Source organism: Manis javanica, chromosome 14, assembly GCF_040802235.1.
Source record: "Manis javanica isolate MJ-LG chromosome 14, MJ_LKY, whole genome shotgun sequence".
NCBI lineage: Eukaryota > Metazoa > Chordata > Mammalia > Pholidota > Manidae > Manis > Manis javanica.
In genome coordinates, this window is record NC_133169.1 from 77,453,427 (window position 1) to 77,477,561 (window position 24,135).

Genomic DNA, 24,135 nt, shown 5'->3' on the forward strand with positions numbered 1-24,135 from the left:
TTGTCAGCCTGGAGAGGGAAGGCAGTATGAAGTCTGGAATACTCTTTAGCACATTGTCATAGGAAGAACCTGACAGGTGGGTGGGTGCAAAGGTATTTATGTTCCTGAGTGGCTTAGATCAGGGGTTCCAAACCTCTAAGTCTATAGGGACCAGGCAGGCCTTTAAATAGGATGAGAAGGAATTGTGGCAAATGGGAGCATCTAGGCTGTGTCACAGGGGACAACCTGATCAGCTCCAGCCCGTTGTCAGCCAGCGGGAATAGGGGCTCCATGTTGCTAAATGTCATTGTGTTTTTGAGAGAAGGTGGACATCCAGATTTTTGTATGCAATCTTCTGATTTATTAAAGGTTTTATTAAAACAACTAATTAAAAATAAATAAAACCTTAGGAGGATCATCAATGTTTATCATCAGTATGAGCAATCAGCACATAACCACTGGTTTGCTATCTTGGGTTGAGATGTTTTCCTGCCTCAAGACAGGGTTGTTCTTTCCAGGTCTTTTTAAGCCTGTGAGTCTCTCAGGTCACAGAGGTTAGGTGCAGGTGGCAAGCAGGAATCAGTAAGCGCAAACGCTTACTGTCATGGGGTGGGAAAAGAGTGGGCACCCCAGAAACAGCACTGATGAGCACAGAGAGAATGGAGGGGCTGCAGGGGGTGTTCCCAGAGCCTTGAGCATGTGGTTCCTTTCTGCCTTTGTACCCCAGGCCTTTCCCCAACTCAGGCAGCTCAGCAGTGCAGTATGTCTGGTCCCTGGGAGGGTGGCGGCAGTCCAAAGGTTTCTCAGGATGTCATCAACAGCTTTGGAGGAATACAAGCCTCCCCGGTCTTGTGACTAGACACAGTCCCCTGGTTGAGGAAGGTGAAGCGAGGAGTGATTGGCATTGTGTTTCCTGGGAAATCAGCCATGCTCCCTGCAATGCTGTGATGGTTAATCTTATGTGTCAACTTGGCTATGCTATGGTACCCAATTATTTGGTCAAACCCCAGTGTAGGTATTGCTTTGGAGGTATTTTTTAAAAGATGTGACTAATATTTACAATCAGTAGACTTTAAGTAAAGCAATTTACCCTCCGTCATGTGGGTGGGTCTTACTCAATCAGCTGAAGCCCTAAGAGCAAAGACTGAAGTTTCCCAAAGAAGAAGGAATTCTTCCCCAGACTGCAAAATAGAAACCCTGTCTGAGGTTCCACGCTGCAGGCTAAGACTGTAGAATCAACTCTTACCTGGATTTCCAGCCTGCTCTCCAGATTTTAGACTTGACACACACACACACACACACACACACACACACACACACACACACACACACACACACACACACACACACACATATAAAGGATATCTACCAGTACCTTTATCTTATAGGGTACTGTTTCTCCAGAAAACCCTTACTAATACAAGCTCCTTAAATCTCCCTGAGTAGTTCAGAGAAACTGAGTGCGAAAGAGACTTTTGTAGGTTTAAGACCCCAGAGAATGGCAACTGAAATGAGTGAAGAAAGTGTAGCCAAGGCAATAACGAATTATGGACCCAAACCTCTTGTAAAAGGGGTGACTTCTATTCAACCCCAGGGAAGGGTTGCCATGTGGGAAAGGACTCTGGCATTATCAGACAGTGTGATTAAGAGAATCCATAATCCAAATTATCATGGGGAATCACAATAGGAAGGGTTTATAGAGGAGGAAGGTTTTGAGCATTCCTGTAGAAGTACAATCTACACTGAAGTTTAGGAAATACTAGGTTTGAAGTCATATAAACAAGCACAATCTCCCTCTGTATACCCAGGGACCTGCCCACACAAAAAGGAAAGCAGATTGCATGAGTTTGAGCCACTCTGAAGAATACAAATGATGCTAATCGGTTAACAGAGGCATTCATTTTTATTTAATCAGTGTTCCCTCACTTTAGGAAAACAGGAGGAGGGGAGAAGGCTTACCTTTTCATTGACCTCACTTATGTCATGTTTTTCAATCCTGTCAGATATATTTTTATAAGTCTTTAAATGAATGGAGTTTCATGAAGACAAGGTAACTTCCTGAAACTTCAACCCAAGTTATTTCTGTCTTGCTATTTTAAAAGGGCATCAGAGTTCACCAAGCAGAGCAAGAAGGAGCAAACAACAGAGGTGAAAAACAAGCCCTTGCACGTAGGAGGCAGGCTTGCATGGAACATGCCATTATGTGGCAGGAGGTATGGATGTGAAGCATGAAATTGTACAGCAATTTTTTTCCCTAGGAAAAAAGGTTCAAAGAAACAGACCAACCTATCATTGAAAGTGACATAAAAGCTGGTTAGAATTATTAAACCATAGAAAACCCAACTGATTATGATTTTTTTTCTTTTAAAAAGCAGCTAATTGCCGAGGATATATTTCCACCTGCTTTTCAATGCATTCTGATATTAGGGTGAACTTGATGATTCATGTAATTGAACAAAAATATGCATTATTACATAAGGGAAGGGAAATGATTAAACTATCACTTGGGTGCCTTTCATTTCCTAGTTCATTATGCAACATGTAGAGAACCTTGAAGTTTTCTAGTCTCTTAATAGTGGAAAATATCCTTCAGCTGAAATGGTTTCATGTAAAGCATTTGTACTAAGAATTTAATGCCCCAAATAATCATACCCTCATTCTACAAACTTTACCTGGAATATGCTTAGTGCCAGATGGCACTAGGACCATCACAAAAAGACCATAATCTCAATGCAAGTGAAATGCTCATGACAGATGCTACTAGCTGCAGGGCCACAATGGCTGCAGATGAGGTCTCCGGGAGACATGTTTTGCCAGGCTTCATTTTTCACCCTGATCAGCTTGCTCTTCTAGAAGATTGCAGAATGAAATAAGATAGTGGTCCTCAACCTGGGCATCAGAATTGCCTGGGGAGACTTAAAATATACATTGTTGCCTGGATCCTATCACCAGAAATTCTTATTTAATTGGTCTGAATTGAGGTCTAGGCACCAGGGTTATTTTTAAAGCTCTCAAACTATTCTTCTCCTGTGCAGCCCAGGTCAGGAGCTGCTGCTCTGTTACTGAACTCACTAAGTTATGGATTACAGAATAACAGAGCTTGAAGAGAACAATTCCTCACTTTATAGATGAGGCACTGAATGCTCAGAGACACCAAGTGGCTGCTTAAAAGCACACATTTTATTAATAGCAGCATGGTGACTAAAACCCATCCCAATGTCTCTTCTAGAATATTTTACCATACAGGCTTTGGTTAATTGGGTGGGAGAAATTAGTTGTCAAAAGACAGTAAGTATTATGGAGGCTTACCAACACGCTCCTAAATAATCAATGGATCAATTACCAAATAACAACTGAGATCAAGCAATATATGGAGACAAATGAAAACAACAACTCAACTCCCTAAAATCTGTGGGATGCAGCAAAGGCCATTCTAAGAGGTGAGTATATTTCAATACAGGCTTATCTCAAGAAAGAAGAACAATCCCAAATGAACAGTCTAAACTCACAATTAATGAAACTAGAAAAAGAAGAACAGAGGTCCAAAGTCAGTAGAAAGAAGGACATAATAAAGATCAGAGCAGAAATAACTTAAATTGAGAGGAATAAAGCAATAGGAAGAATCAATAAAACCAGGAGTCTTTCTTCAAGAAAATAAACAAAATAGATTAACCCATAGCCATACTTATCAAGAAAAAAAGAGAGTCTACACACATAAACAGAATGAGAAATGAGAAAGGTAAAATCACTATGGATACCACAGAAATATGAAGAATTATTAGAGAATACTATGAAAATTATATACCTACAAACTAGATAACCTAGAAGAAATGGACAACATTCTAGAAAAACATAGCCTTCCAAGACTGACCCAGGAAGAAACAGAAAACCTGAACAGACCAATTACCAGCAATGTAATTGAATTGGTAATCAAAAAACTACCTAAGAATAAAACTCCTGGACAAGATGGCTTCACCGCTGAATTTTATAAAACATTTAGAGAAGACCTAATACCAATCCTCCTTAAAGTTCTACAAAGAGTAGAAGAGGAAGGAATACTTCCAAGCTCATTCTATGAAGCCAGCATCACCCTAATACCAAAACCAGGAAAGACACCACCAAAAAAGGAAATTACAGACCAATATCCCAGATGAACATACATGCAAAAATACTCAACAAAATATCAGCAAACCAAATTCAAAAATACATAAAAAAGATCATCCATCAGGATCAAGTGGGATTTATTCCAGGGATGCAAGGATGGTACAGTATTTGAAAATCCATCAACATCATACACCACAACAACAGAGAAGGACAAAAATCACATAATCATCTCAATAGATGCTGAAAAAGCATTCGACAGAATACAACATCCATTTGTGATAAAAAAAATTCTCAACAAAATGGATATAGACGGCAAGTACCTCAACATAATAAAGGCCATATATGACAAACCCACAGACAACATCATACTTAGTGACAAAAAGCTGAAAGCTTTTTCTCTAAGATCAGGAACAAGACAAGGATGCCCACTCTCCCCACTTTTATTCAACATAGTACTGGAGGTCCTAGCCATGGCAATCAGACAACACAAAGAAATAAAAGGCATGCAGATTGGTAAGGAAGAAGTTAAACTGTCACTGTTTGCAGATGACATGATATTCTATATAAAAATCCCTGAAGAATGCAACCCAAAACTACAAGAACTAAAACTGAATTCGACAAAGTTGCAGGATACAAAATTAATACACAGAAATCTGTGACATTCCTACATACTAACAATTAACTAGTAGAAAGAGAAATCAAGAAAACAATTTCACTTACAATTGCATCAAAAAGAATAAAATACCTACAAATAAACCTAACCAAGGAGGTGAAAGACCTATGTCCTGAAAACTACCAGACACTCATGAAAGAAATTAAAGAAGACACCAATAAATGGAAATACATCCCATGCTCATGCATAGGAAGAATTAACATTGTCAAAATGATCATCCTGCCTAAAGCTATAGATTCAATGCAATCCCTATCAAACTACCAATAGCATTCTTCAACAAACTAAATCAAATAGTTCTAAAATTCATATGGAACCACAAAAGACCCTGGATAGCCAAAGCAATACTGAGAGGGAAGAATAAAGCTGGGGGGATTATGCTCCCCAACTTCAAGCTTTACTACAATCCACAGTAATAAAAAAAACTTGGTATTGGCACAAGAACAGACCCATAGATCGATGGAACAGACTAGAGAGCCCAGATATAACCAAAGCATATATGGTCAGTTAATACATGATGAAGGAGCCATGGACGTACAGTGAGGAAATGACAGCCTCTTCAACAACTGGTGTTGGCAAAACTGGACAGCTTGATGCAAGAGAATGAAACTGGATTATTGTCTATCCCCATACACAAAAGTAAACTTGAAATGGATCAAAGACCTGAATGTAAGTCATGAAAACAAAACTCTTAGAAGAAAACATAGGCAAAAATTTCTTGAATGTAACATGAGCAATTTTTTCTGAACATATCTCCTCAGGCAAGGGAAACAAAAGCAAAAATGAACAAATGGGACTACATCAAACTATAAAACTTCTCTACAACAAAAGACACCATCAGTAGAACAAAAAGGCATCCTACAGTATGGGAGAATATATTCACAAACAAGATATCTGACAAGGGGTTAACATCCAAAACATATAAAGAACTCACATACCTCAACACCCCAAAAAGCAAATAACCTGATTAAAAAATGGGCAGAGGATATGAACAGACACTTCTCCAAAGAAGAAATTCAGGTGGCCAACAGGCACATAAAAGATGCTCCACATCACTAATTATCAGTGAAATGCAAATTAAAACCACAATGAGGCATCACCTCACACCAGTTAGCATAGCCAACTTCCAAAAGACAAGGAACAACAAATGCTGGTGATGATGCAGAGAAAGGGGAACCCTCCTACACTGCTGGTGGGAATGTAAATTAGTTCAACCATTGTAGAAAGAAGTATGGAGGTTCCTCAAAAACTAAAAATAGAAATACCATTTGACCCAGAAATTCCACTCCTAGGAATTTACCCAAAGGAAACAAGATCACAAATTCCAAAAGATATATGCACCCCTATTTTATTACAGCACTATTTACAATAGCCAAGATATGGAGGCAACCTAAGTGTCCATCAGTAGATGAATGGATAAAGAAGATGTGGTACATATATACAATGGAATATTATTCATCCTTCAGAAGAAAACAAATCCTACCATTTGCAACAACATGGATGGAGCTAGAGGGTATTATGCTCAGTGAAATAAGCCAGGCGGAGAAAGACAAGTACCAGATGACTTCTCTCATATGTGGAGTATAACATCAAAGCAAAATGAAGGAACAAAACAGCAGCAGACTCACAGACTCCAAGAAGGGACTAGCGGTTACCAAAGGGAAGGGGCTGGAAAGGATGAATGGGGAGAGAGGGAGAAAGGGATTAAAGGGCATTATGATTAAGACACATAATGTAGAGGGGTCACAGGGAAGTCAGTACAGCACAGAGAAGACAAATAGTGACTCTATAGCATCTTACACTGATGGATAGTGACTGTAATGGGGTGTGGAGGGGGACTTGATAATATGGATGAATGTAGTAACCACAATGTTGCTCATGTGAAACCTTTATAAGATTGTATATCAATGATACCTTCATAAAATAAAATACAAATAACTCCACACACAAAAAAAAGACTGTAAATATTTATCCATTAGTTGGATACCAGACCAGCCACAAGTTCACCACTCACAATGTTGTTCTGGGTTGTTGGGTATCTAGACATAGATAGAGTCAGGGTTCCCTGCCTATCTATCTTTAGCCTTCCTGTTTTAAAATAAAATGCTTTCTAAGATAGTCAAGTGCCTATAAAGACCCAATAATAACCTGGGTGTGTAAGTTCTGCCCTTCGGTGAGGTCCTTTATCCTCACCGACTGTCATGCATAGCCTTTGCTCACAGGGAACCCTCTAGTTTTATATTGTTCTGATCTAATCAATCAATTGATCAACAAGTAGAGATGAGTACACTGGTGATAAGGATGTTACTAGATACTTTGAGCGTGAAAGATGCTTGACACATTGCTACTTTCAATCAACATGTGATAGAAATGTGGGCTAAGGCATCATAGTGGATGTCATTTCTTATTTGCCCAGCATGTCTTGGGCAATCTTCCCTTGTTCCCAGTTCATATGTATGAGGGCAGCTCCACTTCTGTGTTATTGGTGGGCATAAACCCCAGCCTTGGCCAAAAAAGCCTGGGACTGAGGAATGGGCAGTGATACAAGCCCCCCAAAACTGCCTGGCTCTGTGAAGAAGAGGCTCCAGTAAATTCAGTGACTCCAAACAGCTGAGAGAGGAGACAGGAGTATTGCCCTGAAGGCACTGTGGAGCCCCTGGACTTAGCCCTGTCTGAAGCCCCCCTGGACTTTCCTGAAGATCCAGTAATTTACAGGTACATAAACCATAACCTCCCTACCTCCCTTTTTTCTTGAGCTAGTTTGATTTGGGTTTTCGTCCTGGTCACCTAGAAGAGTCCTAAGATGTGGAGCTTTATCTCAAACCACATGAACTGTGTGGACAGTCTGCTCCCATTCATCCTCTGCTTGTCAACGCCAGCTGTTTCTGGCTAACATGAGTGCTGAGTAAATGGGCTGTGCTGCCAGACCTGTCTAGTAGCTATTTTAAGTTCAATTTGTTTTCAGGAGCCTGTAGAGAAACTGCTGGGGCATTTGTTTGGTGACATGTAGATTTGAGTTTGACTGGTAACACCCATTTGATGGGGCTCTGGCATCACAATAGCCATTCTTGAGACTTGCTACTTTCCTGTAAAATAAATTCACCCACTGTCTGAATATTAAACAGGGCCACATTTGGGGCAGCTTTTCATTCTTTGGCTATTAGCATATATCTGGGGTATAGCTGTATATGTGACTTCGGACTGCAGGCAGGGGCTTTTCAGTTCATGATTCTGTGCCATAAACTGATCCATAACCACGATGTGTCACTGTGGGGTTACTAACTCAGCAAATTCAGTCTGTGTTCAGTGTACCAGAAGAGACAAGAAATGTTTTTGAAATATATTTCCTATTTTTAAAAAGCATCAACACAATCATCCCAGGAAATATTAGAACTTTGTTGTCTTTCTTCTACTCACTTTGTGATTAAGAATTGTGTTGAGTTTCATTTATGTATCAGTAGCGGAATGGGAGATGTTACCATAGTCTAACCTCTCAAGATTTTAATCTGTCTCTAAATACCAAGCTGCATAAAAGCCAGTAACTGAAGAAGAAGTAGTGTACTTGCGTGGGGAATGAGGACCAAAGAAAGGGTGGGGTAGGGAAGGGCCATTAATGCTTTAATCACTGGGATACAAAACATTCCTAATAGAGAATGTTCTAGAAAGGCACTAAAGGTTCATATTATTTGATGCAGAAAGAGGGATCTCAAATCTTTTGTAAACAGTTTGAGTTTCAAAGACTCTCCAGCTTTTGAGTTTACTTAAAACATCCATTGCTTCATGAATTGGCCTCCAACATTCCTTGGTGAGTCATTTGTGTGGTCATTGACTGCTGCCACAGGTTTATTTCAAGCCACAGCTGTAAAACAAAGACTATTAACGTATTGGTTGGATTCAGCAGACACTTAGGTCTGTTTAAATCCCCTGGCATTTCAACTTACTATGTCTCCAGATTCCTCACACAATTAAAAATGCATGACACAACCAGTGAAGGTGATAGGGCTGTTTCTCAACAGCCCTAAAGAGAAACAATGAGTGCATTCAAAAGAATGACCACTAACCATTCTATTTACCCTCAAAATAATGGAGAGAATTTCAAAGGGGTGGAAGGGAAGCCAGATGGCTGAGAGACGCAGGAAGTTTTGGGCAGTGTTGCCATTAGTGATGTCAACTCCTGTGTTTTCCCCACATAGTTCACAATTAACTGGCCAGTTGAGAACTGTTGGGTTTCCTTCCTCTATATTCTTTCTTAGAGAAAATTTTAGGTGACTGTTTTTGTTTGGGTTCCTGGTTCCCCCAAACAGACCCAGAGACAGTACTGAGTTTAGCTCGTTATTCAGGAGCAGATCCCAGAAAGCATTCCTGAAGGAGTGAGGAGAGTAATATAGGTGGTGAGGAAAGCCAATAATAACTCAATTATCAGTGTGAAATCTATGAGTAACTGGGTAGAATGAGCTTCAGAACTTTCCCAGAGAGGGTCGTGGACATTGGGATGTTTATCCACCAACTCTCCTCTCATAGCTTGAGGACTGCCCCTGGGGGCTTTGAATCCTGGAGGAAACCCCCAGACAGAGAAAGAAAACAGCTTGTGCTTTAGCTGAGGAGCTGTCAGGGGCCAGGGAAAGGGTCTGCCATTGCTGCAGGTGAATAGGCAAAGGGGCAAACGAGGTACGGCATCCACAGGGTCGGCCACACTGGCCATCTTTATGCAGTTGAAAAACATAGGCTTGTCATGGGAAATTATGTTTCTTTCCTACGCAAGAAGAGGATCTATTTGACCATGTCCTAAAAAGACCTCAGAGGAATGATTGGGGCAGGTTTCCCAGTTACATCCTCCAGTAATATCAACATGATGTGTGAACAATAGAGTAATGGAGGTGTGGTTAAATTATCAGAGTACCTCTGTGATAGAAAATAGTATAAAACATTAAATTATACTTTTGGAATTTTTAGAACATGAGAAATACTAAGTGAAATGCTACTGTTAAATCAAAACAAATAAGGTTAAAAAACTACAATTTCAAGTATGGGAGAAAAGTAGTTTACAGAGAAAAAAAGACTAGAAACAAATATACCAACATGTTAATGTTGTTCATCTATGGTTATGGTGAAACGATGGCTGATTTTGTAAGTTTTCGTACTTCATTTCGCAAATGTTCTACATGAAGCATTTTTACCTTCTTTTTAGGGTAATCACGTTTGGGTTTTCTCAGACTAAAGGGAAGCGTATGGATGGTCAGGTGGACATCCTCTTGAACTTGTTGGTTTGAATGCAGGAGGCAGGCTGATGCTCAGCTCTGCTTTTCCTGCCCAGCTGCCCAGGGCAATCCGACAATCTGTGGGTGCTTGTTGCACGGTTAGCTCATGAGCCTGTTTCTGCATGAACTTGCAGAGCCAAGAGGGCAGTTCACAGGCGGCATCTGCCCAGGAAGTCCCCTGTCAGGACTGCAGGGGCGCTGTGACTGTCACTTGCTTGGGTCGAAGGAGATGACTGGGGAGGCAGTACCTGGAAGGGGTTATCCTTCTGTCCTTTTTTGGAGTCAAACTGAGGGGCAATCCTGGTTCACTTTACTATCAGTGTTTTGTCCCCAGTCAGCAGTCACTCAAGACAGCGGTGGTCACGGGGCGATACATTCTCAGGCCCATCTGAGAGAAAGCTCCATGCTAGGAGCAGTCAAGGTACATCAATGAGCATCCTTAAGGACTAATATTCCAGAGGGAAGGGAATGTAATCCACTGGCAATGACTGATCTTATAAAGAGGATGTGATTAAAGACCAATATAACACGGGAATAAAGTGTGTGTTAGGAGATTGGGGGTGGCTGGGGAGGGATGCTCTAGGATAGAGTTAGTGTGGGCCAGAGTGGTTGAGAAAGGACTTTGCAGAGAAGGCAGTGCTGTGAACACAATGAATGACAAAAATCCACTTAGCTCAGTAATGTTTGTTGTGTCGAGTCATGCATAGCCCTGAGTTTCTAGAATTCTGATCATGATTCTGCCTCAGGTGCCCTGTGTGTCATCAGGAGTATGTTTCCTGGACCATAAAATGCCAGTGCTAACAGCCACCTGCCCTACAGGTGTGTCATGATGAGTAAACATCTTGGGTGGACTTGGTGGTGCTGTTGCTAAAGGCTTAAAAATGTCAGACAATTAAATAAAGAGACAGGCACCAGTGGGTTCCTGAGATGTAAAACAACAGTGGTAGTAGAAGGCTCAAGCATGCTTGAAACAATATCCAGAATCAGCAAGTTGTTTCCCAAGGAATTTCTTTTTGGGTGTGCTAGTTATAAGCTGAAGATAGAAAGTTGGAATCAATTGAAGGCTATTTGTTCAATTCCCCATGTGTGCTTAGCATTAAACTGGGTAATATTATGGGAATTTACAACAGCATTAGCAAGAGTGTTGTTTTGGCAAGTTTATGGCACACAACCCGAATGGGGAGCTAAACATCTTCAGGTGCACAGGCTCAACTACATTTGCATCGCAGAGCTTACATGCCTGCGGGAAGAACCCTGAGAGAGGCTCACTCTTCCCCAAAGATCTGATTCATCATTCAATCTAACTCATCACGTTTTTTAGTAAAAGGTCCCCTTTTGCACTTGTTTGTTCCATTAACGCCAACTGGAGTCCAGTGAAACGGGAAGCTGTGCACCAAATACAAGCACACAAAAATAACCCAGTCTGACTCTGAGTCATACAGAGAGCACACCTTTCTTTGTGCTGGACTATTTGCAGTATGGCTAGACCACCCCTGCTTAGCAGGCTGGGTGAACACCCAGTGCCAGCTCTCCTGCCCTTTGGGACCAGGACAGTTCAAAGAAACGAGACCAAAGAAACGAGAACAGGTCAGGGTTTGCACGGTCACTTCCGTGCATCAGGAAGGGCTGTGTGGCTGGTTTTGTACAGTAAGCAAAAACATGTTTTTTTTTAATACCAGGCTGAAAATAGTCTGATAAGAGACCTTAGAATGAATCTGGAGTAGAAGAACAATAAGCAAACAATAAAAAAATTTTTGTTTTTTGTGCCAAGGGCACAGGAGCACAATACTAATGTTTTCTTTCGGTGATATGTGCAGCGCTTTTACAAGTACTGGCTCACTAAGTGTGAAGCTGAAAACAAATGGGCTTATAGCTGGGACAACCGTGTAAAGCGGGTACTCCCTTAGGGAGTTCTTTGCCGGCCCTGGGACCCAACCCAGAAATGAGTGCGCCTCCCCCTTTTTTGCCTGTACAGGAAGGACCTGAGGCAGAGACCCCTTTCTTCTTGGGGTAGTTTGCTGATCAGGGCCTTGGGCCACGTGGAAAGACAAACTAACATTTGGTTTGTTAATCATCACACCATGCGTAGAGGAGGCCCAAGAAATTATGGTAGAAGAACAGGAAAGAGAAGAGGTCAATGTGTTGGAGGAAGCTGCTTAATGAAGAGATTCTCTTGTCGTGGAAGAAGGAAGAGGTTGGTGGCCTCTGGAGAGGAGAAGGTGCCCATCCTCTGGGTCAGGGTCCCAAGGAAGTGGCCAGGCCTCCAGGGAGATGGTTGTGTGATGCCCTAAGGTGATGGGGACACATGCTGTGTGGGTCCCAGGCCTGACAGTGACAGCTGTGTCTCTAGCATGGACAGGGAAGCCATCCTCAGGGTACGTGTGTGTGCGCGCCAGCAGGGGGAGACTTCCAAGTGGAAATCAGGTTGAGTCACAGAAAATGGGCACGTGATCCTTCTTAGACATTCAAATAAAATCCACCATATGCATTTCCATCCGTGACCCACTCAGACTGGCCTACACTCAGAACTCTGTACCTCAGAATCTCTACTTGGCACTTTCAGGGAGCTACTCCAGATTTTGTGGGACTGAAACTTACTTAATATGAAGAACCTTCTTCAAGAAAAGGAAAACAAACTTTTAAACATAAAATTAGCTACAGAGCCTTGGAAAAAGCCTATGCAACTGAGGAAACCTGAACTTGACCTTCATTATTATGTGATAAATCCTCCTTTGCCAGCATTATGACACTTTGTCCTGGTTAAACTGGTAGAAAAAGAGGCTCTTCCCCCAGCATCCATGGACATCCTTCCTTCTCTCAGAGGTATTTCACACTTCCTGATTTCTCAAGATGTCCACACCATCCAAACAAGGGAAGCTCTGAAATGGGTCATTTATACAATGTGTTTGTTTGAAAGCTTACTCTCAACCCTAACTAGGTTACTCAACTGGGTGGTTACCTTGAATTTTCAGAAAAACTTTCATTGTAAAATAAAAGGCTTCATGACTCGGGCCATCTCTCTCGCTGCCCTCCGTTCTACGTGCAACCTTTTTAAGAGAAAATGTTGACACCAGAGCACCGTCCAGAAGAGCGGGAGTAGGAAGGAAGGGGCTTCCCACCAAACCTCACCGGAACTCTCTGTCTATCTGGCCTTGAAGGGAGACTGATTAGCTCTCTTGAAGGTGAGAGCAAGCACAGCCCCGAGCCTCTCTCCGCCTGAGCACAGCAGGTTTTCCAGGACCGACCGACTTCCTCGGGGCTGGAAGGATGTGCGGGCTCACGCCATTCTCTGCATCACCACCCTGGGAACTTGAGGAAGGGCAGTGGAGTCTTTTTTGTGTCTTTGCTAGAGAAGGCGAGAAGAGTCCCGCTTCAGCAAGAGAGAAGACCATCTCACGGAAGACATGCAGAAGAATGGGCCATCAATTCTAAAGAAAATTCCAGAAGAATTCCGAACACTATGAGCATGGTGTTCATGCTGCTCATTCAGACACGTGGTCTCCTTTGGAAAAGGACATCTCCTTGTTAGGAAGTAGACCTCTCACCATGGAAAGAAAAAAGCACTGAATGCTTAAAGGTGTCATGCTTTATGTATAAAACATAGTTTAGTTTAGTCCATGCTTTCTAATCTTTTTTGCATTGGGTATACTAAATAAAGAAACGGCAGGATCTTGTAATGGAAAAGGAAGAGGTTGTGTTTGTTTTCTGCATCTGGGTTTATGACCTTGTACACAGGAGCCCTGGGGCCTGGGTCCCCTTCAGCCGCTGGCCAACCAGTCCACGGCCTTGGTCCACATCCCTCAAACTCTCTGCCTTGATTTACCTCTTAGCACAGTGAGATGCTGGGCTGGGTCATCTCTCAGGTCCTTGCTGCTCTAGTGCCTGTTTGATGATTTTCCTCTGAGAATTCTGGAGCCTTTAAATAGCCCACAGGGCTGAGTCCATTTAGGGGAAGAAAAAAGGGTCTCTGTCCTTATCACAAAACTAGTCAAGTCAGAAGGATATTTTGGCCACAGGGAGCAGTATGTTCAGACGCAGTCCAGGGAGAGCTAGCAGAATTCCTTATCCCAGTGATGCAGGCGTTGGCTGGGGCTGCTGTCCAACACGGGGCTTGTCAGGAAAATTGGCTCTTGGTCGGAATCCTAGTGTAATGAACATAGATACTGAAGGGAGACCTAAAACCAAGGGGTGGGAGGCAGCCCTGACCCTTGGCTAAGTCGCTCACCTCTCTGGGACACTTTCTGGAGTGAAGTGAGGGTCATAGGACCATCCTGCATGGTTCAATAGTTTATGATATGGTCAAACCCAAATGGAAGAAAAAGGATTGGAGAACTATACAATGAACATAAATAGAAGGATCGGTATCAGCTTTGAAAGGTGCTTTTGCCCCTGTGCCTGGCCTAAAGGAGGAAGCAAGGGCTGGGGACTTCAGCACAGGGACGAAGGCGGAAGAGTCTGGGCCCTGGGAGGATAGCTGAGGACCGGACAACACAGGGGAAGGTCCCACCTTCATGCTGGGGTGTTTGGAAGCTCTGCGCCTGCTGTGTCCACTTCCCAAGGCCCTCTGCTTAGGCCGGGGTGACTTTACTGCTGAAGTTCCTGTTATATTGCTTCTTCTAACCAGGAAATGCCTCACTATGGGACTGCTGGGCTGATACCCTGACGTCCCACTGGGCACTCTCTTGCCTTGTGAGGTAGATGAGAGCCCTCTTGGCTCCTGGTATACTTCCCCAGAAGCAGATGCCCTGATCAGGTCACAGGGAGGCCCCATGTTCTAGGGAGGTGGTGGATGCTCAGACAGAAACCAGGCCAAGTAATAGCACTAGCAATGATCATATTTTCTATTCATGGAGGGCCATGTGCCAGATGCTGAGATAAATATTTACACAAACTTGCTTATTTAACCTCACAACTACCCAAAGAGCTTTTTATACTATGATTTTTACTCTAATTTAGAGAGGATAGCAGAGGTCATAGAAGCTAGTCATGGAACCCTAAATCTCCTAGCTTATCTTCATGATAGAACTGACTTTGAACCCAGGTTGTTTGGACTCTGAATCCTATCCTCTGCCTTTCTGCTGTTGTGCTTCTCTTGAGTCCACAGATTCTAAGCAAGTCATCCCAGCATTGTCTGGACTTTAACAGAATCCCAAAGAAAGAGTTGAGTCAGTCCTGAGCAGTGAAAAGATGAAGACACACACAACAGTGATCCAAAAAAGGTCTGATTTGCTCCTTTCCTTCAGAAAGGAAAATAAAATAATTTAAAAATAAAACAATAAAATTAATAATGAAATTTCAACAAGAAAAGAAAATGTTAGTTCTACTCTGGTTAGGAAAAGTAGGATGCCCTGGAAGGGATAGGAAGTGTCTTGTTCTTGGTTGGCCCTGCTAGCAGTGTGCTGATGCTGGCACGCACTCCCCACATCTGCCTTCAGGAGCCAATTGTGTGCATCTCTTCCCAACTCCACACTCAATGAAGCTCAGTTGGTAGCTTGAACTTAGCCGAGGTGGGAGTATTAATACCATGGAAGTGGCAAACACTACCGATTAGAGCTTTATTTCCCTGGAGAGCCAGTGGTTCAACATGTACCTGCACCGATTTCAGCCCCATTTGTTATTTTTGATTTGCAATGAACTGAAGGCCATTAGAAATGTTGTTTCTGAAGTGTACTGTCTGAAAAGAGGTCTTAGTTCTACACACATAGATAGTAACATGAGTTAAAGGAGCCATTCTGGAAGACACTCACTGAAAGCAGCTCAGTACCCAAACATGCTCGTGACAAGTGAACAGGTGACTGTCGGTTCCAGGAGAGCACTATGCTTCAGTGCAGCCATCTGTGCCCACGGGGGAAAGGATCTGTGCTCATTTTCCTTTGGCAACATCTGGTGGCCTGGACTGTGACAGTGAGACCCCATGTCTGCATGAAAGACCTTATCCTTTTTGACATTTTAAAATCACCTACCAAAGATAACATGGATAAATATTTGAGTCAAAGAACAGAGCTGAATGGATTCATTTGAGAACATTTTGACAGATCACTTAACTTTTCAAGGACTTCCACATGCCCTGGATATGGCCCTTGTAATGCTGTCTGTAGTATCCTCCGCCATCCCATTAGTTTTCCATGGAAAACTCAGTTTTGCTGTCACTTCCAGGTGTTGTCTGGCTTCCTTGGTCCATGTAAGAGCTCCTGCAGAAGTGGAAATGTCTCTTAGACACTTGCTCCAACAGCCTTTAATTCACCTTAAGAAATTAGCACTAAGGATTAAACAAGATGGCAGCGTGAGAATGAGGCAGAAACCTCCTCTCAAAACAACGTATAACACAAAAATGCAGTAAATACAACTAATCCTGGAAGACTGACTGGAAATAAGGCTGCAACAGATGGCCTACAACTGGAGAAAAGAGAAGACCTCAGAGAAAAGGGTAAAGTACCAAAGCCACAATCCAGCAGGACATAAGCCCTCCCCCTACCCAAGCTCACTGGCAGGAGGAAGAGAAATGGAGCAGGGAGGGAGTAGAAGCCCAGGACTGCTAAATACCCAGCCCTGGAGATTGACCCTGGGAGCACAAACCCACATTATGTGGTGCTCTGGAGATGAGAAGGGTTGGAAAGAAAAGACAGGAAGAATACTTGGAGAGATTGAGACTCCCGCTGCTTATGGAGAACATGTACCCATAACAGGCCACTCCAGGACAAAATAAAGGTGGGCATTTTGGAAAAATTCACAACAGAGAGAGGGCTGCTAAAGGGGCAAGGATTACACAGAGCCTGCTGCTCAGGAGAAAGGACAGGTGGAAAAAATCATCCCAGCACACATAGCCCAGCAGGTTGGGAACTATCAGAAGCTTTATGCAGTCCATCCCCCTGGCTGGCAAAGCTACACTGAGGCCCCCAATGTGATATGCTGCTTGCCACTCCTTCCTCCTGGTGCTGGTTCACAAACCAGCCCCTGCCATTGTGCCAGGCCAGCCAGAGGGCAGCCCCACCTGGGAAACTATAGGGGCATAGCACAGAGGCTCCTGCCTGTGTGCTCAGCCCACTGACCCTGGCAGAGGAGGCAGGCACTGCAGCAGGGAAGGAGGAAAGACCTCTTTCCTCCCAGCAGGCACTGGGACCAATCGTCTGTGACCTCTGCCATCACTTCAGGTGCTGCACAGCTCCAGGGAGTAGTTTCTGGGCACTAGAGGGCACAAACTACACAAAGTTATTATTCCATATTATTCATAGAAATATGAAGGAAAGAACCTTATGCAACCCAAAATTCCTCAAACACCAGAAAGACAACTTAGTGAAACTGAAATCACCAATCTTCTTGATAAAGATTTCAAAATTAAAAACATACTCATGAAACTACAGAAAAATATTCATGATCTCAGAGACAACATCAAGAAAGAGATAGAAACATTGAAAAAGACAGTATCTGAAATGAAACATACAATGGAGGGTTTAAAAGCAGATTAGAAGAGGTAGAGGAAACAGTAAATGGAATAGAAAGAAACTGAGGCACAGAGAGAAAAAAGGATCTCTGAGAATAAGAGAATAAACAACTTTGCAGCCAATCCCAACAGAACAATATTTGTATTATAAGGGTACCAGAAGAAGAAGAGAGAAAAAAAGAGACAGAAAGTCTCTTTGAGGGAATAATCACTGAAAACTTACCCAATCTGGAGAAGGAAATTGTCTCTCAGGCCATGGAAGTCCACAGATCTCCCAACACAAGGGACCCAAGGAAGACATATAATTACTAGAATCAAGGATAAGGAGAGAGTATTAAAAGTAGCCCAAGAAAGAAAAAAGATCACATACAAAGGGAAACCGATCAGACTATCATCACACTTGTCAGTAGAAATCTTACAGGCCAGAGGGAGTACGTAATATATTCAATGCAATGAAACAGAAGGGCCTTGAGCCAAGAATACTGTACCTAGTAAGATTATCATTTAAATTTGAAGCAGGGATTAAACAATTTCCAGATAAGTAAAAGTTGAGGAAATTTACCCCCCACAAACCATCTCTACAGTATATTTTGGAGGGACTGCTCTAGTTGGAAGTATGCCTAAGGCTAAATAGCTGTCACCAGAGAAGATAAAACCACAGTAAAGGAGGTAGACAAATTAATTACTAAGCAAATGCAAAATTAAACCAACTAGCCACAATGTCAGTCAAGGGACACGCAAAGAGTACTGAATATGACACCTAATATATAAAGAGTGGAGGAGGAAGAAAAAGAAGGGAGGGGAAAAAAAGAACCTTTAGACTGTTTGAAATAGCATACTAAGTGAGTTAAGTTAGAAGGTGAGATAGTAAAGAAGCTTCCCTTGAACCTTTGGTAACCACAAATCTAAAGACAACAATGGAAATAAGTACATATCTATCAATAATCACCATAAATGTAAATGGACTGAATGCATCAATCAAAAGACATAGAGTTACAGAATGGATAAAAACACAAGACCCATTTATATGCAGCCTACAAGAGACTCTGCAAACCCAAAGACATAAACAGATTAAAAGGGAAGGGATAGAAAAAGATATTTCATGCAAATAATAGGGAAGAAAAAGCAGGAGTTGCAGTAGTTGTATCAGATAAAATAGACTTCAAAACAAAGTAACAAGGGATAAAGAAGGTCAGTCCAACAAGAGGATATAGTCATTATAAATATCTATGTACCTAACATTGGAGCACCCAAATATGTGAAATAAATACTAATAGAATTAAAGGGGGAAACAGAATGCAATGCTTTCATTTTAGGATATTTCAACACAATACTCACTCCAAAGGACAAATCAATGAGACAGGAAATAAATAAAGAGACAGAGGCACTAAACAACACATTAGAACATATGGACCTAATAGACATCTATAGAACACTCCATCCAAAAGCAGCAGGATACAGATTATTCTCAAGTGCACATGAATAGAATAGATTTTCTATCTATTCATTTTCCAGAATAGATCATATACTAGGCCACAAAAAGAGCCTCAGTAAATTCAGAAGGATTGAAATTGTACCAACCAACTTCTCAGACCACAAAAGCATGAAAGTTTATTTAGAAATAAACTGTGCCAAAAAAACAAAAAAGCCCGCAAACACATGGAGGCTTAACAACATGTTACTAAATAAAAAATGGATCAATGACCAAATAAAAACAGATCAAGCAATATATGGAGACAAATGAAAATAGCAGCTCATCACCCCAATTCTGTGGGAAGCAGTGAAGGCAGTTCTAAGAGGAAAGTATATAGCAATACAGGCTTACCCCAGGAAAGAAGAACAATCCCAAATGAACAGTCTAAACTCACAATTAATGAACTAGAAAAAGAAGAACAAATAATGCCCAAAGTCAGTAGAAGGAGAGATATAATAAAGATCAAAGAAGAAATAAATAAAATTGAGAAAACTATAACAATAGAGAGAATTAATGAAACCAGAAGCTGGTTCTTTGAGAAATAAACAAAATAGATAAACCTCTAGCCAGACTTATCAATAAAAAAAGAGAGTCTACACACATAAACAGAATCAGAAATGAGAAAGGAAAAATCACTATGGACACCACATAAATACAAAGAATTATTAGAAAATACTATGAGAAATTATATGCTAACAAATCAGATAACCTAGAAGAAATGGACAACTTTCTAGAAAAATACAACCTTCTAAGACTGACCCAGGAAGAAACAGAATTCAGAGCAAACCAATTATCAGCAATGACATTGAATTGGTAATCAAAAAACTACCTAAGAACCAATCCCTGGACCAGATGGCTTCACCACTGAATTTTGTAAAACATTTAGAGAAGACCTAATAATACCCACCATCCTTAAAGTTTTCCAAAAAGTAGAAGAGGAGGGAATACTTCCAAGCTCATTCTATGAGGCCAGCATCACTCTAATACCAAAAGCAGGCAAACAACCACAAAGAAAAAGAAAATTACAGACCAATACCCCTAATGAATATAGATGCAAAAATACTCAACAAAATATTAGCAAACTGAATTCAAAAATACATGAAAAAGATCATCCATCAGGATCAAGTGGGATTTATTCCAGGAATGCAAAGATGGTACAATATTCAAAAGTCCACCAACATCATCCACCACAGCAACAAAAGAAGGACAAAAATCACATGATCAATTCCATAGATGCTGAAAAAGAATTTGACAAAATACAATATCCATTCATGATTTAAAAAAACTCTCAACAAAATGGGTATACATGGAAAGTACCTCAACATAATAAAGGCCATATATGACAAACCCACAGCCAACATCATACTTAACAGCAAAAAGCTAAAAGCTTTTCCTCTAAGACTGGGAACAAGACAAGGATGCCCACTTTCCCCACTTTTATTCAACATAGCACTGGAGGTCCCAGCCACGGCAATCAGACAACACAAAGAAATAAAAGGCATGCAGACTGGTAAGGGAGAAGTTAAACTGTCACTGTTTGCAGATGACATGATATTCTACATAAAAGCCCTATAGAATCCACTCCGAAACTACAAAAACTAAAACTGAATTCAGCAAAGTTTCAGGATACAAAATTAATACACAGAAATCTGTGGCATTCCTGTATACTAACAATGAACTAGTAGAAAGAGAAATCAAGAAAACAATTTCACTTATGATTGCATCAAAAAGAGTAAAATATCTACAAATAAACCTAACCAAGGAGGTGAAAGACCTATGCCCTGAAAACTACCAGACACTCATGAAAGAAATTAAAGAAGACACCAATAAATGGATATACATCCCATGATCATGCATAGGAAGAATTAACATTGTCAAAATGACCATCCTGTCTAAAGTAATCTACAGATTCAATGCAATCCCTATCAAACTACCAACAGCATTCTTCAACAAACTGGAACAAATAGTTCTACAATTCATATGGAACCACAAAAAATCCCGAATACCCAAAGCAATCCTGAGATCAAGCTGGGGGAATTACACTCCCCAACTTCAAGCTCTGCTACAAAACCACAATGATCAAAACAACTTGGTACTGGCATAAGAACAGACCCATAGATCAGTTGAACAGAATAGAGAGTCCTGATGTATACCCAAACATGTACGGCCAATTAATATATGATAAAGGAGCCATGGACATTCAATGGGGAAATGACAGCCTCTACAACAACTGGTGTTGGCAAAACTGGACAGCTACATGCAAGAGAATGAAACTGGATTATTGTCTAACTCCATACACAAGAATAAACTCAAAATGGATCAAAGACCTGGATGTAAGTCATGCAACCATAAAACTCGTAGAAGAAAAGCATAGGCAAAAATCTCTTAAATATAAGAATGAGCAACATTTTCCTGGATGCATTTCCTTGGGCTAGGAAAACAAAATAAAAATGAACAAGTGGGACTACATCAAACTAAAAAGCTTCTGTACAGCAAAGGACATCATCAGTAGAACAAAAAGGCATCCTACAGTATGGGAGAATATATTTGCAAACGATGTGTCCAATAAGGAGGTAACATCCAATATATATAAAGAACTCACACACTCAACACCCAAAAAGCAAATAACCCAGTTAGAATATGGGTGGAGGATCTGAACAGACAATTCTCTAAAGAAGAAATTCAGATGGCCAACAGGCACATGAAAAGATGTTCCACATCACTAATTATCAGGGAAACACAAATTTAAAACCACAATGAGATATTGTCTCACAGCAGTTAGGATGGCTAACATCCAAAAGACAAGGAACAACAAATGCTGGAGAGAATGTGGAGAAAGGGGAACCCTCTTATACTGTTGGTGGGAATATAAATTAGTTCAACCATTGTGGAAAGCAGTATGGAGGTTCCTCAAAAAACTGAAAATAAAAATACCATTTGACCCAGAAATTCCACTCCTAGGAATTTGCCCAAAGGAAACAAGATCCCAAATTCCAAAAGACATATGCACCCATGTGTTTATCGCAGCACTATTTACAACAGCCAAGATATGGAAACAACCTAAGTATCCATCAGTAGATGAATGGATAAAGCAGAGGTGATACATATACACAATGGAATATTATTCATCCTTCAGAAGAAAACAAATTCTACCATTTGCAACAACATGGATGGAGCTAGAGAGTATTATGCTCAGTGAAATAAGCCAGGTGGAGAAAGACAAGTGCCAAATGATATCACTCATTTGTGGAGTATAAGAACAAAGGAAAACTGAAAGAACAAAACAGCAGCAGACTCACAGACTCCAAGAAGGGACTAGCGGTTACCAAAGAGGAGGGGCTGGGGAAGGAGGGAGAAGGGGATTAAGAGGCCTTATGATCAGCACACCTAATGTAGGGGGGTCACATGGAAGGCAGTACAGCCCAGAGAAGACAAGTAGTGACTCTATAGCATCTTACTACACTGATGGACAGTGACTGCAGTGGGGTACAGTGGGGGACTTGATAATATGGGTGAATGTAGTAACCACAATGTTGCTCATGTGAAATCTTTATAAGATTGTATATCAATGATACCTTAATTTAAAAAAAGGAAAAATAAAAAGAAATTAGCACTAGACAATCTCTCCTCCTGCGGTCCCTCTTGTTCAAAGATTTTGTGCTAAATAACTGCCATCTGCAGGGCCCGTACAGTCAACTCTGTAAGCACACTGTTCTTAATGGTTTGGGGAGGACTGGGTTTCCATTCTAGTTCCCTGGCCGGTTCAAGACCAGACGTACCTGTTCTTTCAAAGAGTGCTTGCTTTCCTGACATGCACTTAGCAGGTGGAAGGGTACCTTCCTTCAGATTCCCTAGTAAAATAGCAGCCAGAGATGTAGTAAAAACAAGATGAAATGACCCGCTCTGAGCACCAATATCTCATATGGTGGGGATGGGAGATCCCTGAGGCAGCCATGAGGGTCTGCCAGCAGCACACCTGCTTCTGCTGGGCACTGGTCCTCACAGGGTGAAGCTCATGTAAGACTCGGTCATAGCAGCTGGTACAGTTCACAGGACACAGGATTAGCCCAACCAATTTCTGGAAAATCAGTGCCCATCTCTATTTCTGGAAATCAGAAAGTTCAGCTGAAGGGTAGCCACCAGGAAAATAATCATTTTCTCCATTGAAGGGAACAGAGATAGAGACTCCTCAGCAGAACATTATTTGGGGAGACCATTTTGTACAGAGAAGCCAAGGGCATTGGTGGTCAGAGCAGGGGAAGCAAGCAGAGAGACTGAACAAACTTGGAAGCAGCTCTCTTCCTCCCCGCCTCATGCCTCCCTTTGGCTGTTGCACAGATTCAGCCCCAGGATTTTAAAAGAATAATTTGTCCAGTAAGCCTGGTGAAGCAACACTGTGATTTTGTCTTTTCCATCAACCTACACTTCCATTTGGATATGCTGTATATAGATAAGCACAGTAGATTCTAATTATTCAACATTCTGGGAATCTCTGTTAGCCCAAATCCCAGATCCCCATGCCAGGCTAGACATTTATCAATTTATCCTTGCATTCATGTTACAGGAAGTGTTATAGTTCATGTACTTACCTGTTTCACTAAGCAGTTGATTCCTTCAGGGCAGAAGGAAGTAATCATTTAATGTGGCTAATTAAGGAAAAATTACCTGAATGCACATGTCTTGGGTGATGGTAATGGTAGTGTGTGTGTGTGTGTGTGTGTGTGTGTGTAATAGGTGCATGGAGTCAATTAAAAATGACAGTTTTGAAAGAGGATAGGTCCAAAACTAGGAAGAGTAAAGCCAAGCTGGGATCTAGGAATAGAAGGTTAAAACTAGCAAACAAGGCAGGATGGAAGCAGGGACACTGAGGCACATGACTGAGACAAATCCAGAAGCTGGAAACAAATCAGGGGAGGGCTACCCTACAAGTAGGGATATAGAATGTGAACCAGGAAATGGGGCTTTAGTAAAACTCAGCCCCGAGGTTAGCAAAGAGAGGCCAGGCAGTTTCCATCTGTGCTGTAGGCTAGGATTCTGTCACCCAAATACTTCATATCTTGATATCTGATATTATGTATTCAGGTGAGTACCCCACATTTGTGGAAGACACATTTGGAGACTGCTTTCAGAGGCAAGTTTTTGAGCAACACAAGAAAACATATACCATGAGCTCTTGATCAGTGTTTTGTTATTTTATCCTTTCTATTTA

At 41.5% G+C, this 24,135-nt stretch overlaps 1 protein-coding gene across 1 annotated transcript in view; it reads left to right on the top strand.

Moving 5' to 3' along the window:
- The window catches only part of FEM1C (fem-1 homolog C), a 103,983-nt gene that overhangs the window by 77,973 nt on the left and 1,875 nt on the right, over positions 1-24,135 (top strand). The window lies entirely within an intron of this gene.